Source organism: Schistocerca serialis, chromosome 3, assembly GCF_023864345.2.
Source record: "Schistocerca serialis cubense isolate TAMUIC-IGC-003099 chromosome 3, iqSchSeri2.2, whole genome shotgun sequence".
NCBI lineage: Eukaryota > Metazoa > Arthropoda > Insecta > Orthoptera > Acrididae > Schistocerca > Schistocerca serialis.
Genome location: NC_064640.1, coordinates 344160425 through 344181523, shown reverse-complemented (window position 1 = coordinate 344181523; position 21099 = coordinate 344160425).

Below are 21099 nucleotides of genomic sequence, written 5' to 3'. Positions count from 1 at the left end.
TATACCCATTTTATTTCTCCTTATTTAAACAATACTCTCAGCTCATAGATCATTCTTTATGTAAACTGAAGAGCCAAAGAAACTGGTACAGCTGCTGAATATCGTGTGGGCCCCCGTGAGCACGCAAAAGTGCCGCAACACGACGTGGCATGCACTCGACTAATGCCAGAAGTAGTGCTGGAGGGAGCTGACACTATGAATCCTGCAGGGCTGTCCATAAATCCATAAGAGTACGAGGGGGTGGAATTCTCTTCTGAACAGCACGTTGCAAGGCATTCCAGATATGCTCAATAATGTTCATGTCTGGGGAGTTTGGTGGCCAGCAGAAGTGTTTAAACTAAGAAGAGTGTTCATAGAGCCACTCTGTAGTATTTCTGGATGTGTGGGGTGTCGCATTGTCCTGCAGTCCGTCGGAATGCACAATGGAATGAATGGATGCAGGTGATCAGACAGGACGCTTACGTACGTGTAATCTGTCAGAGTCGTATCCAGACGCATCAGGGGTCCCATATCACTCCAACTGCACACGACCCACATCATTACAGAGCCTCCACCAGCTCGAACAGTCCCCTCCTGATATGCAGGGTCCATGGATTCATGAGATTGTCTCCACACCCGTACATGACCATCGGCTTGATACAATTTGAAACGAGACTCGTCCGACACGGCAACATGTTACCAGTCATCAACAGTCCAATGTCTGTGTTGACGAGTCAAGGCGAGGCGTAAAGCTTTGTATCGTGCAGTCATCAAGGGTACGCGAGTAGGACCTCGGCTGTGAAAGCCCATACCGATGATGATTCGTTGAATGTTTCGCACGTTGACACTTGCTGATGACCCAGCACTGAAACCTGCAGTAATTTGTGGAAGGGTTGCACGTCTGTCACGTTGAACGATTCTCTTTGGGCGTCGTTGGTCCCGTTCTTGCATAATCTTTTTCCGGCCGCAGCGATGTCGGAGATTTGATGTTTTAGCGGATTCCTGATATTCACGGTACACTCGTGAAATGGTCGTACGGGAAAATCCCCACTTCATCGCTACCTCGTAGATGCTGTGTCCCATCGCTCGTGTGTCAACTGTAACACCACATTCAAACTCACTTAAATCTTGATAACCTGCCATTGTAGCAGCAGTGACCGATTTAACAACTGCGCGAGATTCTTGTATTATATAGGCGTTGCCGACCGCAGCGCCATGTTCTGCCTGTTTACATATCTCTGTATTTGAATACGCATCCCTATATCAGTTTCTTTGGCGCTTAAGCGTAATTGTACAAGATCCACCTATTGAGAGCATTTAACCAAGCAACGTATACCCTATTATACTATTATTGAGGGCTTTCTTTACAACTAACCTTCGGCATGAGTCCTTTGAATAACAGACAAACATACCATTGACACTACATGTTCAAAAGGATCCGGACATCCTGTGTGATGCATAATTGACTGGTAGATGTTCCGAGAGTATAAAAGGAGCCGGGAAGTATTGTGCTGTCAGTAAAAAAGCAGTAACAGCAGAATGAGCTGGTCAGTAGAGGTAAGTGACTTTCCTAGTGAACTAGTCGTTGGATGTCACCTGAGTAACAAATCCATCAGGGACGTCTCAATCCATGTACAGTTAATCAAGTCGACTTTGGTGATGTGATTGTAAGGTAGAAACAGGAATTAACAACCGCAGCTAAACCGAGACCAGGCAGACCTCATGAACTGGCGGACAGGCGCCGTCGAGAACTGCAGCTGGTGGTTTAAGTATCATATGAAATCAGCGGAAGGAATCACTCGCGAGTTCCACAGTGCTACCAGCAGTCCAGTTGGCACTAGGATTGTGCATAAGGACTTACGTAAATATAATGAGGTGCAAGGTTCCAGCTGTTCCTGATAATCCACACATTTGTGTAGATGTTTGAGATGGTATACTGAATGACTGGAAACGGCTGATTTGGGATGATGAATCACGGTATACCCTCTAACAATCTGACTGAAGGATTTGGGTTTGGTGAATGGAAGAACGCTATATGCCATCATGCGTAGTGCGAACGGTGAAGTATAGAGCAGGTGCTGTTACGGTATGAGGGTGTTTTTCGTGTTTAGGGTGTGCCTCCTTATTGCGCTTAAGAAATCGGTAAATACGGAAGAATATGAACACATTTTACGTCATTGTGTACTGTGTGCAGTAGAGGAACAGTTCGGAGACAATGAGTATACCTATTAGGACAGCACACCCTGTCATAGAGCAGCATCTGTGAGGCAATGGTTTGTGAACTGCTCTGTCCAGAGTCCCGACCTGGACCAAATTTATCTCCTTTGGGGATTACATAACCCAGTGGCCTCTACCTTCTCTTGTTCCGGCTCTTGAGGAAGAATGGACTGCAATCCCTCCAGAGACATTGAGACACCTCATAGAAACTATCTTCGGCGGAGTTCAAGCAATCATAGAGACGAAGGATGGACATACCACATATTGATGTCCACTAACAGGTTTCTAGAGGTAGTGGGACTATGTGAATTCACCGACGAAGCTCCATTGTTTTTCTTAAGTAAACAAAGCAACCACTTGCGCTAGCTCCCATTTGTAAACAAACAGCTGAATTGAGCCCTTGTTTTGTTTATTTACGACATAATTAATGGGCTATAAATTTCATTATTGTTACAAATAATGGTCAATAGTTGTCATTATAATTACCATAATTATAGCCAAGACAGCGGACGAGCAGTGCACTTGCATTCATGTTTACCCGGGTGTTAGAGAACTGTAATCATAAAGATGGTAATTTATGACCAAAAATTGATGTCTCCTCTCCTACACTAGTGCCATGTGCTCTTACTGGTCCAGCCCCCACCACACACCCCCTCCCCCCTCCCCCTTGGTATGGTGAGAGGTGAATTGGCATTTTTAGCCTGTACCTGTACCTCACTTGAGCAACACTATTAAACGTCTGTAATTTCAAGCACAGTAATGCACCCTAACGATATTTGCCAATGTTTTTAAAGAATACAGATTCAAATATTGAACTTAACAGCACAGCTCACCGAAAATACGCTCTTGCTACTCTGACACTCTTAATGTTACAGTAAATGACGTCCCTGCACAAGAATACAGGACCTAGCAATTAACATCACAGTGCATAACCCGCATTCAGAAGTAAAAATGCTTAACGTCAGATTGCATAAAAAATTCACTCTTGGTACTTTGATGGTATAATATCATAGTATTACCAAGTGGTAGAGCTAAATCAGTCGCACATTTTACATGAAAAAAAGAATATGTATTGAAAGCCGTTTATTTTATTCGATCCTTTTAGAACCTTCACGGTGTAGTTTAATAGCAGGTAGGCCATTGGCCCTTACAATCTCCAACTGAAAATGCTTATCACTATATATTGAACTTAACAGCACAGCACAGCACGCCTGTACACTAAATCACTGGAATGAGTGCATGACATACTTGCAATCTTATCCATAGCAAAAAAGATACTGCTTGTATTGGTATACTATCTTTTAAACAGTAACTCCTGGAAGTGTCGTCTGTATCGACCATCATTCAGTTTTCTTGTTCTGTCAGTTACCATCAGCCCATACTGTGAGTGATTGCAGCAGTCCCCACATACCTCTATAAAGTCGTTGAACGTCATGTCAGTGCCTGCACGTGCTTATTAAATATGTTTCAAATGGATGTCTGTTTGAAAATGATAATAAGGCTCGCATTATCTCTGATTACGGAGGATAGCAGAATAAGAGAAGAAATAAGATCTAAGATTGCTGCAGGAAGTATAGCTTACTGGGTCCTGATCAAGATCCTTCAGTCACGTAGCGTGAACAGAAAATCTAAGGTGACTGTCTATCGAACAGTCATAAGACCAATGGTAATGTGTGGCTCATAAACATGGACAATGACTGTAGCAGAAGAAGAGCTCTTGAAAAGATGGGAGAGGAAAATATTAAGAAAGATTTTTGGAGCCGTGTATGAGGCGGGGAAATGAAGGATGAGGAGAAAGAAGGAATTGGAAGAACTGTATAGAAATCCTGACTTGGTGACTGAAATTAAATGTAACAGATTAAGATGACTGGGCCATGTAGAGCGAATGCCAGAGCATCGAGCTGTCAAAAAGGTTTACACAGGAAATCCAGGTGACAAAATGGGCAAAGAGAGACCCCGGAAACTATGGCTGGAGGATGTGGAAAATGATTTGAGAAAGGTTGTTAGAGTCAGAAGATGGAGGAAACGAGCAGAAAATCGTCAGGATTGGGCTGTGATCATCAGAGAGGCCAAGGCCCTACATGGACTGTAGCGCCAAGGAGTAAGTATTATCCCTGAACAACTGCTTCGGAATCTGTGTGTATGTCTGGCTCAAATAAAAGACATTGACTTTCATATGGCGGCCAAAGCAGAAATATGTCCGTATCTCATCCTGGTTTCCCACTGCAATGTAGTCAAATATGAATACACTGTTGTTTTTACTTTTTCAAGTGATGGAACACTGCTATTTGTGCTCAAAATCTGGTACATTACTCCGGAAATGTCGTTCAAAAGCTCCTGCAATTGCTGATATTTGGCCCGGCCGCTGTGGCCGAGCGATTCTAGGCGCTTCAGTCCGGAACCGCGCTGCTGCTACGGTCGCAGGTTCGAATCCTGCCTCGGGCATGGATGTGTGTGATGTCCTTAGGTTAGTTAGGTTTAAGTAGTTGTAAGTCTAGGAGACTGATGACCTCAGATGTTAAGTCCCATAGTGCTTAGAGCCATTTGAACCATTTTTTGCTGATACTTGGACTGAAATAATGTTTTTAAAACTATGTATACTTGCTCGAGGTGGACAGAATGTGTGAACAGTGAGAGAACACCATTAGTCTTCCAACAGTCAGAAGGTCCAATAATTAAAGCACGTACGTTATCAGGAAGGAGTGATCAATTTTTTTCCCTCTTCTCAGTATCAGCATCATTACAGGAACAGTCAGTTACTGTGAAGTCCTTTTGATGAGGATGTTTCGTACACTCAGCCATTGTATGTGAGGATAAATATACATGGTTAAATATGCTCATAGTTTGATACCTACATCATGTATGACTGGTTCATACATGTTCCCACGTATTGATGCATAGCGGGCGTCATACAGTTGAGCGATGGTTTCTTCTGATAGATTAAGAGTTTGGCATACCAACTGCATCAGATTGGTCCACATTTTCTCATGTAATCTGTACTTTTATTGTTGTAAGCTTAGCCACATGTCTAGAACATAATGAATTGCACAAATGACATGAAGTAAGTTTTGTAATATCTGACCCTGTAGATGGGTGCACTCCTTTTCATTATAAATTTTAATCATGCCTTGGAAGTTCTTTGAGGCAAATGTATGATCACCTAGTATCACTGAGGGAGCTTGACCAATTCCATTGAATATGGCAGTAATATAAACTGAAGTTTCACATAGACTAGCCCACTCATCTAGGGATATTACGACTTTGATATTACTGTATCCAAGATTTCCGAAAGCCACCACAATCTGAGATCATCTCCACACTAACATGTTTGCTAATACTGATTTTTAAATTGTAGATAGTGTTATATAACATGATTCTAACATCCGGTGGCTGCTGCGCTGACTTCGCCTCAACTGTGGGAAGAAGAAGAAATGTGTGAAATACACATATATGGTCACATTCATCTACTAAGTCCACCACCATTAATACACACTTGCCAACGTATCAAGGAGGACATGAGCTATGATGCATGGTTCAACATCTTCATTGCTATTTTAAAATGTAGTTATTATATAGTATTCTATGTGAGGTACTGGCAGAATTGAAGCTGTGATGATAGGTCGTGAGTCATGCTTGGGTATCTCAGATGGTAGAGCACTTGCCCGCAAAGGGCAAAGGTCCCGAGTTCGAGTCTCGGTTCTGCACACAGTTTTAATCTGCAAGGAAGTTTCACATTCTGTGTAACATTAAAAAATGAAAAAACTGCATATCATTTTTGGTTTCAAGAGTACACACAGTGTGTGTGTGTGTGTGTGTGTGTGTGTGTGTGAGAGTGTGTGTGTGTGTGTGTGTGTGTGTGTGTGTGTGTGTGCACGCGCGCGCGCAGTATATATATATATATATATATATATATATATATATATATATATATATATATATATATGTTTGGTACTTTTATGGCTTTACGTTGGCATCATTGGGATGAGACCTGATCAGCTGATACATCAATATTGTTTTGTTTATAACCTCAAAAATACATTTCAAGATGGCGAGTCCGCTTGAAACTTCCACATTAGTTGAACAACGTTTTGTTATTCGTTTTTTACTTGCTGAAGGCGACGAAACAATGAATACATACTGAAGAATGTCTAAAGTGTGAAGGTTGTATGAACCGTGGAATTTTTTACAAGTGGGTAGAGCAGTTCAAAAATGGTCGCGACTCAGTGACTGACGAACACCGTTCTGCCCGATCGGTTGCAGTTTCAACTCCCTCACTTGAAAGTCGAATTGATGTCATTATTAGTGCCGACCGCCCTGTGACTGTGGAAATGACAGTTGATAAGGTTCAAGTTAATACTGGCACAGTTCATATCATTATCTGTAACAAGCTGATGTGCCGCAAGACACGTGCAAGATGGGTCCCAAAGGAGTTGACGAGGCTACACAAAAGGAAAGAAGGGTGAGAGTGTGCACAGAGCTACCGGAAGGGTTATGTAAGGGAAGGTGAGCACTTCCTCAACAAAATTTGAACTTGTGGTGAAACTTGGGTCCACTAATATGAGCCAGAATCAAAAAGACAAAGCATGGAGTGTAAGCACATTAACTCACCTGTCAAGAAAAAATTCAAAACCCAAGCATTAGAAGGATGCTGAAGGTCCAGTTTTTTTGTGATTCTCTCGAAGAGCAGAATACAATGAACAGCCAATACTACTCGGATTTGCTTTTAAACAAAGTGAAGCCAGCCATGAGAGAGAGACGTCGTGGATCTCAGAGGAGAGATGTGATTCTCCAGCAAGACAACGCACGTCGTCATATTGCTCAACTAACCCGTGAAACAACAAAATGGGCTGGGAAGTACTGCCTCATCCCTCGTACCGTCCTGATTTAGCACCTAGTGATTTCCATTTGTTTGGTCTACTGAAGTAGGCATTACATGGGAAGAGGTTCCAGGACAACGAGGACGTGAAAAAGTTTGTGGGAAACTGGTTCAAACATCAAGATAAAGAGTTCTTTGCAGCTGGAATAAAAAATTTTGCAGCCTGTTGGAACAAGTGGATAAATGTTCAAGGGGATCATGTTGAAAAGTACAAAAAGTATATATATCCCCAAAAGTCTTTAATGTCATGACACAGAAATGGATGTATTAGGAAGTGCCCTCAAAATAATAACCGTAAAGGCCCTTTAAACTGAAAAAAACGTTGTTGTTGTGGTGGTCTTCAGTCCAAAGATCAGTTTGATGCAGCTCTCCATGCTACTCTAACCTGTAAAAGCCTCTTCATCTCCGAGTAACTACTACAAGCTACATCCTTTTGAATCTGCTTACGGTATTCATCTACCAGTCGATCCCTTCTTGAAGTCAGGTTGTGCCACAAATTTCTCTTCTCCCCAATTTTATTCAGTACCTCCTCATTAGTTATGTGATTAAAAACTCCTCCTGTAAGTATTGTGGAGAGAAATATATGGGAAGAAAACACTAGAACCATTCTGAGGTTAATCAATATATTAAATGCAAAGACTAATGAGATTGAACAAGTTTTAGATATACGGAAAAAGCACCATACATTAACTTATATGTACTGAATAGCCAAAGAAACTGGTACATCTCGCTAATATCGTGTAGGGCCCCTGCGAGCACGCAGAAATGCCGCAGCGCATCATAGCATACATTCGACTAATGTCTGAAGTACTGCTGGAGGGAATTGACACCATTAATCCTGCAGGGCTGTTCATAAATCCGTAAGAGTAACAGTGGGCGCAGATCTCTTCTGAACAGCATGTTACAAGGCATGCCAAATATGCTCAATAGCGTTCATGTCTGGGGAGTTTGGTGGCCAGTGGAAGTGTTTAAACTCAGAAGAGTGTTCCTGGACCCACATTGTAGCAAATCTAGACCCCTTGGGTGCCGCATTGTTCTGTTGGAATTTCCGAAGTCCGTTGGAATGCACAATGGATATGGATGGATGCAGGTGATCAGACAGGGTGCTTATGTGTGTATCACCTGTCAGAGGCGTATCTAGGCCTATCAGGGGTCCCATATCACTCCAACTTCCAACTGCACACGCCCCACACCATTACAGAGCCTCCACCAGCTTGAACAGTCCCCTGCTGACATGCAGGGTCCATGAAGTCATGAGGTTGCCTCCACATCCATACATTCCTACCGGCTTGGTACAAACTGAAACGAGACTCATCCGACCAGCAGCATGTTTCCAGTCATCAACATTTCAATTTCAGTGTTGATGGCCCCAGGCGACGCCTAAAGCTTTGTGTCGTGTGGTCATCAGGGGTGCGCCAGTTGTCTATCGGCTCTGAAAGGTCATATCGATGATGTTTCGTTGAATAGTTAGCACGGTTGATATTCGTTGATGACCCAGCATTGAAATTTGCAGCAATTTGCGGAAAAGTTGCACTTCTGTCACGTTGAACAATTATCTTCAGTCGTTGATGGTCCCGTTTTTGCAGGATCATTTTATGGCCGCAGTGATGTCTTATATTTGATGTTTTACCCGATTCCTAATATTCACGGTACACTCGTGAAATGGTCGTACAGGAAAATCCCAACTTTTTCGCTACCTCGGAGATGCTCGTGCGCAGACTATAACACCACGTTCAAACTCATTTAAATCTTGATAACCTGCCATTATAGCAACAGTAGCCGATCTAATAACGCCACCAGATACTTTTGTTATATAAATGTTGCCGACCGCAGCGCCGTGTTCTGCCTGTTTGCATATCTCTGTATTTCAATACGCATGCCTATACCAGTTTCTTTAGCGCTTCAGTGTATAAGTTGTTCACTATCTCGAATAAAAAATGAAGTCATCAATGTGCGTCAGGCTATTCGTCGAAAATTGCAATTGCTTTAGTATAGTTGAAGCGAGATCGTTTTCTCTCAGACAGACGTTTACATCAGGAACTGAAAGTTTTAAACAGCTCTCATACATGAGCGATAGAGGCAGAAGATAAGGAGAAGAGGAGGAATAAGAAGAGGGATATTCTATTACCAATTACATACACCATCACTTTGCTAGCAACATAGATAGGAAATGCAGATTTATCCTGAATAAACTAAAAATGTTGGGATAACATTCTATATGCTTAACAAGGCATTAGTACACTTTTGAGAGGAGGAGTTTCAAGGAACACCTGGTTTACTGAATGTGATGTTCTTAAAAACTTCTAATATTAGCAGATATTTCCCAACAGACATGCGAATGTTTAATGAAATATTACATATGACTAATGTGCATAGGCTAAATAACATTCTAGATGGAGCAATAAAAACCCCAAAAAGCGGAAGTATGTAAACATTATCAGACCTGCATTAGAAGCCATAGATAGTACTGGCGAAGGCATCGACATCCAGAATAAGAGAATGAACAGTCGACCTCTGGATTACACACTCTGTGACAACCTAAGGAAGTCATAGAATGGTTATGGCTGTTCACAGCAACATCCAACAGAAGGAATAGTGCTCACACCAACGAAATCATATAAGTCATTTCAGAGCTTCGACAAAGATGCATTACTGAATAATTGTGGAGACTATCATCCGAGAGATCGATAAACCAATGTGAAAAACATTCACATGCATGCGTGGTGTAGTGGAAAGAGATAGAAGGCACCGTATTAAAACTCGGCAAGAACTTTCCAAATGATTTATTGTTTCCAACTACAGTGCCCTCGTTTCTCTTGGTCTGCGTCACAGGGTCCTGCAATGCTGAGGAAGCACCCCAGCGGCCCGTGCAATACAATGCTATGTCGTTCCGGCCTTGGACAGCCATGGAATTGTGACGGCATCACGATGTGCCAACAGTTGCCTCAGCAGTCTGCGTCCCTGCCGACTCACCACTGCTCGGTGTGAGCCGCAGGCGGCCAGCTGCTGCTTCTTCTCCGCAGTGTGGTTGAGATCGCAGTGACGACAAGCGCCTGTGAAGCGGCGTCCAAATGTGCGGCCCTTGCCTCAGGATGCCTCCAGCATGTGTTGGAAGCCAGGACGACTGCCCGCAGTAGTGAGCCGAAGGATGGCCTGCCGCTGGCCGGCTGGCTACAGACCTCGCGTCGGCCTCAGGGGGTTGAACCAATGATCCACCGTGGACTGGAACGCTGGCGCCCCATCTGCTGCTGTGTGTAGCCGGTGGTGTGACACGCCCCGCTGTCCAGGAGAGCTGCCACACTTGAATAAATCTCATTGGAAAATGGCACCTATTTATACTCAGCTGAGCACCTCTGTTCTGCCAAGCGCGCCAGTTCGTGTCACGTACTCATAACACGCTAGGTTGGCCAGTGGGCCCCTTCTGCTGTGACTTGCGACATGCAAAACAGCTACATATATTCTTTCAGCAATTTTATGGCCCTGTGGCCTCTATTCTATTTCGCAACTGTTGGTATGCGTAACTCACTGCAATCCGGCCTACACCTAGCTGTAACCTGTGCTCAGAATATCGCACAAAACTAACTTTCCCTTTCCTAAACGGTGATGCCACAACATTAATACCCTCTTTGGAAAGACCTGGTCCCCAGGTCGACCCTTAACTATCTCTTAACTTGTTTGGGTAGGCACCTATGGCATATTTCCTTACTACTAGAAAACTTAAATGTGGTCTAGTGCCCTCTTAAAACCATGACATGCAACAAAACGTAAAAATTCCTTATTGGACGACCACTGCTCGATCAACCCCTTACCTACTTGTCTCAGGCCCCCGGTATCCAATCCACTGGGTTCCATTTTGGAATTAGCTCTCTGCCTGATCAGAAAGAAAAACAACATTTAACAAAGTTAAGGCTGCAATGACACTTGGCTCAGAGGTGCTCAAAATGATCGTTATTTGCCTTTGCCTCTCCCTATTCTGAGCGACATGTTGAACAAGCTGTTCAGCTGCTGTGCGCCCCTCTTGCTCTAAAATGAAATGATTTACAGATCTCAAGAGACCTGGCTCCAGAGTTTGATTTAACAAGGTCAGATTCTGCCCTGGTAAAAACTCTGAAGTGGCTTCTGGCCAGTACAGCTGTGGCTGTGTAACATTCAATAGCGCGACTCCTGAAATTGACGCTTGCAGGTAGAAGGTTGGTCCTATTATGTTACATTTAGTTTCACTGATTAAAATTCTGCTCCACTCAAGCTCTATACGTTTCGCTTCTGCAAATACTCCCCGCTCAAAACAACTTGCTACTACTACCAAGGCCGGCCGGTGTGGCCATGCGGTTCTAGGCGCTTCAGTCTGGAACCGCGTGACCGCTACGGTCGCAGGTTCGAATCCTGCCTCGGGCATGGATGTGTGTGTTGTCCTTAGGTTAGTTAGGTTTAATTAGTTCTAAGTTCTAGGGGACTGATGACCACAGATGTTAAGTCCCATAGTGCTCAAAGCCAACCACTACTACCAAATTCACATAGGTGGAGAAGATCCAATGCATCCCGACCCATTGCAAGCTCAATTTTGGATCCACGATGTCCCTTGGACAATCTATTCCTTTCCTCCTGGCTAAAAATAACTGCACGATGCACGTGTCCCATATTTGTAGCTTCACAAATTTTCCTCCAACATTCACTATTTTTGATCCAAACTCAACACCGATTGTGTGGCTATGTACATCCTTAAATGTACAGTATATGAACTGGTGCAATAAACAAGACTTTCCTGACCCAGCACTATCGATAACTAAAAAATTTAGACAGGAAATCATACGACTCTGACATCATTCAACACATATATATTACGGCTCTGTCACAAAATTTACTCCGACGCATTTATTTCTCCAGAACTGAGTTTGATTTATCCTCCAACAAAACTCCACATACGTCAGACGCTACACTTCCCTTTTCAGTGACCTGAGGACAGGGATCACCATCACCCTTCCTTTCTCTTTAAAAGGACTGCTGCCTCTAGCAGGCGCACAATACTCGAAAACACATATAAAATACAATGCCTAATTAATCTATGCAAACCCAATAATACATAACCAGAAAAACAAAAATTACAAATACTCTACTACTTTCTAGATTGCAAAGCATACGGTACTTCATGCTGTACTCCATCTTCCTGGTTTTCTCTGTGCTTAGCACCTCTGTTCACTCTCTTTCCTTCATGTGACATGCCTGGAATCACATCCAGGCAACCTTTAAAAGGCTGTAACCACCCATTGTGTACTATCGTTGTCCTAGTTGGCAGCTGAAGCTAACATTAACGGGGGATGTGGTTTCAACAACTTGGTATAGCCTTTGATACCTCGTGAGGAACTTCTTCGTTTTCCCTTTTTGCATATAGTGGCTGGATAGCATTACCCATTGCCCCACTCTATACTGCAGTAAACTTCCTTTCCGCTTCACTGCGTCTTCCTGGCTTTACAAAGCCTTCATATTCGCCTTTTGTACCCGTTTCCAAACATCACGAATTGTCCTTGCGAATTGAACAGATTCACCAGTCCAATATTTTGAGGACTTATTAACTTTGACAACATCCCATTCCCTGTGACATTTCAGGACGTAACTAAATTTGTGAGGCAGAAACCACGTTATTCAGTTTATGTCTATGGTCTCCAGAAAGAGGGAAGCAAGCCAGAAGAGCACAATTTACAGAAAAAAAGAAGTGAAACGTAAAGTAGTTGGACCCCTCTCACTCTCCAGAATAGCTGGTTAGTGTGTGAAACATGCACATTTTCTGTTATTCTCCAAGGATGAGCAACAGCACTATGTATGGTTCAAGAACATATCCCGCTTACTTTCCACACAAGAGAGCAAACACAATGGTGCGTTGTATTATGGCCCTAGATGCCTAAACTGCTTGACTAAAAGAAAGGATCTGGAAGAACATCTGATAGATTATTCCACCCAGGAACCAGTAAATGTGGAAATGCCAACTGAGCAAAACAAGTTTCTGAAATTTAGGAATTTCCGCCACCAAGAGTTTTGTCCTTTCATGGTACACACTAACTTCAAATACCTACTTGCTTCTGAGGTGCACTGTGAGGGAGACCATAACGTTTCACACACAACCCTGGCACATGCCATATGTGGTTGCATATCAAGTTGTATCCTCATATGACTCGAGTCACAATCGTTTCAAATCATACACCAGGATATATCCTGTCAGACTTTTGCTCACTGGGCTTAAACAAGCTGTGCAGCTTGTTGACAACATTTATGGTATCAACATTCCCATTGCCAAGTCATGGGAGAATGAGGCCTTCTACAAGAAAGCTGTCAAATGTCATATTTGTGGGCTGCCATTAGACAGGAAAGCGGAAACTCTATCTAGAAACCACTGTCATCTAATAGAGAAGTTGTGCAATGCAGCACACAATGCATGCAACTTACGCAACCATGTGCCATGAGCCATGACACATACCCATCTTCTTCTTCAATTTGAGCAGGTATGGTACCCATTTCATCACTGAGAACTTGAGTGCTTTCGGCTTGGAAAAGACCAGGTTAGTGTTCACTGTGAGAGCATTGAGAGGCACATTCCGTTCTCCAAGTAGATGATGTCAAACATTATCTTACAGTTCCTGGACGTACCTCTACTCAAGCACTACTTCAGAAACTTGCTTATACAATGTGTTAGGAGAACATGCAACACACTAGAGCTGCAGTTTTGAATTGTGTAAAGTTTCAGCTTGTGGCAAAGAAGAGGGTCTTTTCTTATGAATACCTGTATTCGGTGGAGATATTCAATGAAATTGCACTGCCCGACATAGCTGTATTCACCAGACACCTTATAGGCAACGCTGTAGCATACGTGGAGTATGAGCATGTTGTGAGAGTTTGGCAGGAATTCAATATCACTGATTTAAGGGAGTATGCGAAGTTACACATTGACACAGATGTACAGCTACTTGTGAATATTTTCGAGAAATTCTGGACTGTGAGCATGACCACACACACTCTGGATCCTGCACTCTAGTACACTGCACCATGACTTTCGTGGGGTGCAACGTTGAAAAGGACACATGTCGACATTGCATTATGGACCAATATCGACCTGATGCTCATTTCGAACATGGAATTCGTGGCAGACTTTGCCAATGTGGCATAGGCACACCAAGGCAAATAACAGATGAATGGGTGATCAGTTCAGAGCATCTGAGGATGAGAGTTACGTCATGTACCTTGATGTCAACAACTTATACAGATACACCATGTAACAGCATATGCTTGTTGAAGTGTTTTGATGGTTATCTGATGAGGACTTCTGCAGATAAAATGGGTGTGGCAGCAGATTATAGTGAAGTATATGTCATGGAGGCAGACTTGACATATCTTGCCAGTTTGCATGCCACACACAGCGATTTGCCACTATGTCTGGAGTGCCTAGTCCCGTGCAACTGTTCCACCCCCAAGCTGATGGTGATACAGGAGGAAACAGAGACACATCATGCAGTATAGAAAACTCGAACATTGTCTCAGTTTGGGAATGCAACTGATTAGGCACACTGGCTTTGAGAAAGAAAAAATGGCTCTGAGCACTATTGGACTTAACTTCTGAGGTCATCAGTCCCCTAGAACTTAGAACTACTTAAACCTAACTAAGCTAAGAAAATTACACACATCCATGACCGAGGCAGGATTCGAACCTGCGACTGTAGCAGTCGCGCGGTTCCAGACTGTAGCGCCTAGAACCACTCGGCCACTCCGGCCGGCTTTGAGAAAGACTTTTTTAAATAAATGAATAATATTATTTATGGGGAAACCATGGAAAAATTGCGAAAACTCCACGAAATACATGTAGTTTGCTGCTGGAAGGGGGTTATGGCGTACAAGATTATATTGCTAGGCCAAATTTTAAATGGATCAAAATCTTCAATTAAGGGTTAGTCACTCTGGAGATGGCTAAGGTTTCGGCATAGTTCACAAAATCTGTTTATGTTGATATGTGTATATGGGACCTTTCCAACTTCCAAAGGTACTAATTTGAATGCGAATTTGCAAAGTCAAAATTCACTGACCCGATGTTACTTTATATGGGTACAGACAGTTTCATCTACTGGTTGAAAGGCTGTGATCCATATGAAATAATTAGGTACAATACTGAAGAATTTGGCATGTCTCCACATGCAGATGATAATCCTTGTGGTGTTACATCTCAAAAGAAGAGCATTACTAGCCTGGTGAAAGACGAGGCGAATGGCTCATGGACTGTGGAGTTTGCGGCTCTTAGATCCAAAATGTATTTGTACCTTACAGGAACAGGTCGAACCCAAAAATGTACTAAGGGTGTGCATCATACAGCCTTAGTGGCTCTCACAACTGATAACTTGGAGTGCCTGCTACCTGGTGAGGATTCTTCTTCCCATAAGGTGCGACAAACAGGCATTTAATCATGAGACCAGGAGATGTATACTATTTTGCACATTAAAATTTATTCATAACGTCATGATGACAAACCATTCATCTGTATGGATGAGATTAAGCCTCTCCCATTCTCACACTAGTTACTTGAGTGATATTGTGTGAATGGTTATGTATTTGTAAATATTTATGATAATGATGGAAGCAACTGTGTGTGCTGGGCAGTGAGTGTGCAAGTAAATTGTATACAATACGTGTGCACTACGTATAACTTTGAGGATGTGTGTGTACCTGTATTTGTATATGTATATATTGTATGAGGGTTGGAACTTAAATAGTGGCAACTACTTATTCACAACCGATACAAAAGAGTTACTTGTTTGCACCTTTTACTGTGCTGCAAAGAAGCCACCAGTGCTGTGTAGAACCCATTGCCAGCGATTTGGAAGGCGTAGTATACTGTTAGCCGAGTCTGTTCTGTTGATGGTGTGAATGGAGAGGCCTACTGCCTGTCGAATCTCTGGAACAGTTCTGAAGCGAATGCCACAAATCCAAAACTGAAACGCCAATCCAACTAATGGCGTCATTATGGGTCGCCACGAAAGTCAAAAGTGCGTCAGAGCCCCAGTGCAGTGAAAGTTATGGTGATTCTCGTGTACGACTGTGATGGTGTTATCCTAACGCATTACGTTCCTCCACAGCAGACTGTCAATGCACAGTATTACTGTTCGTTTTTGGAGCATCACCTGCGATCAACATTGCGAAAGAAGCGGCGACGTCTTCTGCGGAACCTACCCATCATTTTACACGACAATGCGTGGGCGCATACAGCGCAAGCTGTGGCTGCTCTGTTCGGTCGATGGGACTGGGAAGTACTGTACCATCCACCATACTCCCCGGACTTAGGTCCTTGTGACTTTGATTTGATTCCGAAGATGAAGGAACCACTTCATGGCATTCGCTTCAGAACTGTTCCAGAGGTTCGACAGGCAGTAGACCACTCCATTCGCACCATCAACAGAACAGGCTCTCACGAAATAAATCTCGGGTGAACAGCCTGGTGTGAGTGTACAAAGGACATAATATTTCGGTAATCGACCTTGTTGCCATCCCATCACCTGATGATTGCAACAAGGTCGATTGCCGAAATATTGTGCCCTTTGTACATTCACACCAGGCTGTTCACCTGAGATTTATTTCGTCATGAAATACGGCTGGAGAAACTGAAGAATCACAGAATAGACTCTGCTACCGGTATACTATTCCTTTCATATCGCTGGCAACGGGTTCTACACGACGCTGGTGACTACTCTGAAGGACAGTAACAGGTGCAAACATGTAACTCTTTTGTATCGGTTGTGAATAAATAGTTGCCATTATTTAAGTTCCAATCATCATATATAGTTTCTCCCTTAATCTGCTGCTAGCTATGCCAGTATTATTAACGCATATATATATATATATATACATATACACTCCTGGAAATGGAAAAAAGAACACATTGACACCGGTGTGTCAGACCCACCATACTTGCTCCGGACACAGCGAGAGGGCTGTACAAGCAATGATCACACGCACGGCACAGCGGACACACCACGAACCGCGGTGTTGGCCGTCGAATGGCGCTAGCTGCGCAGCATTTGTGCACCGCCGCCGTCAGTGTCAGCCAGTTTGCCGTGGCATACGGAGCTCCATCGCAGTCTTTAACACTGGTAGCATGCCGCGACAGCGTGGACGTGAACCGTATGTGCACTTGACGGACTTTGAGCGAGGGCGTATAGTGGGCATGCGGGAGGCCGGGTGGACGTACCGCCGAATTGCTCAACACGTGGGGCGTGAGGTCTCCACAGTACATCGATGTTGTCGCCAGTGGTCTGCGGAAGGTGCTCGTGCCCGTCGACCTGGGACCGGACCTCAGCGACGTACGGATGCACGCCAAGACCGTAGGATCCTACGCAGTGCCGTAGGGGACCGCACCGCCACTTCCCAGCAAATTAGGGACACTGTTGCTCCTGGGGTATCGGCGAGGACCATTCGCAACCGTCTCCATGAAGCTGGGCTACGGTCCCGCACACCGTTAGGCCGTCTTCCGCTCACGCCCCAACATCGTGCAGCCCGCCTCCAGTGGTGTCGCGACAGGCGTGAATGGAGGGACGAATGGAGACGTGTCGTCTTCAGCGATGAGAGTCGCTTCTGCCTTGGTGCCAATGATGGTCGTATGCGTGTTTGGCGCCGTGCAGGTGAGCGCCACAATCAGGACTGCATACGATCGAGGCACACAGGGCCAACACCCGGCATCATGGTGTGGGGAGCGATCTCCTACACTGGCCGTACACCACTGGTGATCGTCGAGGGGACACTGAATAGTGCACGGTACATCCAAACCGTCATCGAACCCATCGTTCTACCATTCCTAGACCGGCAAGGGAACTTGCTGTTCCAACAGGACAATGCACGTCCGCATGTATCCCGTGCCACCCAACGTGCTCTAGAAGGTGTAAGTCAACTACCCTGGCCAGCAAGATCTCCGGATCTGTCCCCCATTGAGCGTGTTTGGGACTGGATGAAGCGTCGTCTCACGCGGCCTGCACGTCCAGCACGAACGCTGGTCCAACTGAGGCGCCAGGTGGAAATGGCATGGCAAGCCGTTCCACAGGACTACATCCTGCATCTCTACGATCGTCTCCATGGGAGAATAGCAGCCTGCATTGCTGCGAAAGGTGGATATACACTGTACTAGTGCCGACATTGTGCATGCTCTGTTGCCTGTGTCTATGTACCTGTGGATCTGTCAGTGTGATCATGTGATGTATCTGACCCCAGGAATGTGTCAATAAAGTTTCCCCTTCCTGGGACAATGAATTCCCGGTGTTCTTATTTCAATTTCCAGGAGTATATATATATATATATATATATATATATATATATATATATATATATATATATCAGAAAGTATCTCTAATATTGTGACAGCTATATAAAATCCAGATTCTCACTAACATTGCATCAGAAAAAATCACATTTATTTTAGACCACCATGGGAGGTGTGGTAGTAATGTCAAAAAAGTTTCTAGTCATTAAACCGTATGAAATAAATCTCTGTAGTATTTTTTCTAGTCATTAGTATCCAGTCACTAAGACTACATCAAATAAAAATCTGTCTCTGTAGTATCTAGGCATTAAGACATCCACCAGAGAAAAACATACCTCTGCAATTTCCTGTCAATGCTATGTATCTCTGTACAAATAATTATTGTACATCTAGTGAATAAACCAGTAATTATCAAATATCTATAACTCTTTCTTGACCTGTTTATGTATGAAAAACCTAGCAGATAGTTTTTGATAGTTCCATTGCATGTAAAACTGTGTAACTGTTATATAGCTTAGAATCAGCTGGTAATGGAGGTACTCATTTTTTTCTCTTAATACAAGACGCTATTAATCAAGCTACAATGACACTGCATTTTCACTTGAAATAACATATTAATATTTGATTTCCTTTCCATTTGGGAAAGCATTGCAGGGAAGATGGAAACATGTAAGTACCATGCATTTCTTTGCCCACTTCAGATAATGGTGGTGTACAACACATGCTGTGACAGTATCGGAACACATAACAGAGTATTTATGACTACATCCTCAGAAATGTTCTCAATAATCAGCTTTGAAACAGCTTACCACACATTGCCAAAAAATCCCCATACATAATATCACCACCTGACATGGTCATTCACTGCACACTGGATGGTAGAGGTATGCACACACTGGGTTCTGATTGGGTGTAGTCTAACCTATGTACATCACTCATAATTTTAGTTGTTTTTATAGTCACCAACACAGAATGTGTGAAAGCTGAGTAACACATAGGGAACCTTTTTATCGTTGAGGGCAAGAGCCACCATTGAGAAACATTCATGTAATTGTCACCACTCATATAATGAAAGCAGCACATTCTTGCAGCTAAACTGAGTGTTTTCAATTACTATCAGAGTAATGAACTCATGACCAGAGGACATGCACACAACTACATACTTACAACAACTCACATTTACTGTATACAATTGCGAAAAGAAACACTCTAATATAAGAGGTTTTCTATTGTTACCACGCAGGTGATGGTGCCGACATCGGTGATAGAGGTAATTCATGACCATAGAAGAAGTTTTTTTATACATCCTGCGACATGTCGCTAATGGACAGCCACTGTTACTGCTGTTACAGTGCTGGAATCTCAAAGATGGAGGAAATAGGTGGTGGAAACCTTAACTCAGCCAAATCTGGTAAATGCTGCAGAAAATCGAATGGCTCTCATAAGTCAAGTTGGTCGACTGTATTATTGTCAGGAATCTGCTGCACTGCAGGAGAAACAAAATATTCCTAAATGACAAATAATAATAAAAAGACAGAGGTGAATGAATTAATACTTACATTCGAATGAAACAGTCTTCTCTTTATTCCCCTCAGAGGTGGTGGATGATCTCTAACACTTCATGGAGCTGTTCTTGCTCAAGTGAGGTTCAGACTAAGATAATGGGGACACTAACAGGGGGCAGTAGTAGCTGGACCAACAGGAGCACACTGCACCACTGGGGCAGGGTAGATGCCATTTTTGGGTCAAAAGTTATCTTCTTTAGTATGACAGTTATCGGACACCTGGGAAAAACATGAATGCAAGTGCGCTATTATGCTGCCATCTTTGCTATAAATTATGTTAATCACAGTGACAGTTATTCACCATTAATTGTAATAATATGATATTTATAGATCATTAATTACGACCTAAATAAACAAAACAAGAGCCCAAGTGAGCTATTTCTTTAGATAAGGGAAGATAGCGCAAGTGGCTGGATTGTTTACTTAAGGAAAACAACAGGAGTTTGTCGATGCACTTTCATAGTTCCATTACATACAGATACTTTTGAGCAGATTGTTTATTTGTGGGAAAGCAGTTAATAGAAGCTCATTCAGGCAGTTTAAAAGTCACATCACGCAAATACACAATCATGAGCAATTGTTTTAAAGATACAAAACTCTGGCATGTACCACCCAATTATGCCCTGACCGCAATGGCTACGCTTAGTGCCATGGGCTCCATGAGACATCAGATCAAAAATGGTTCAAATGGCTCTGAGCACTATGGGACTTAGCGGCAGAGGCCATCAGTCCCCTAGAACTTAGAACTACTTAAACCTAACTAACCTAAGGACATCACACACATCCATGCCAGAGGCAGGATTCGAACCTGCGACCGTAGCGGTCGCGCTGTTCCGGACTGAAGCGCCTAGAACCGCTCGGTCACTCCAGCCAGCAGACATCAGATCATTAGGAAGCTGTCCTCATCAATGAACTCTCACCTGCTGCACATGACTTAATGAGCTTGGTGGTTGCTGTGTTCTAAACCAATATAACTCAGGCTATGATGTTCCGGATGAGCTCAATACAAGTGTGTGAAGGTGAACCGACAGCAGATCAGTAGGGGTACAAGGGCGGCACCAACTCACAATGCGGGTTGCCTACATCAGGGGCAAGTATACCTTCAGTGGCATAGCTATTGTTCTCTATCGATTGACAGGTTCTTAATCTATCGTTCTGATAAGAGGATTATGACACCCTGG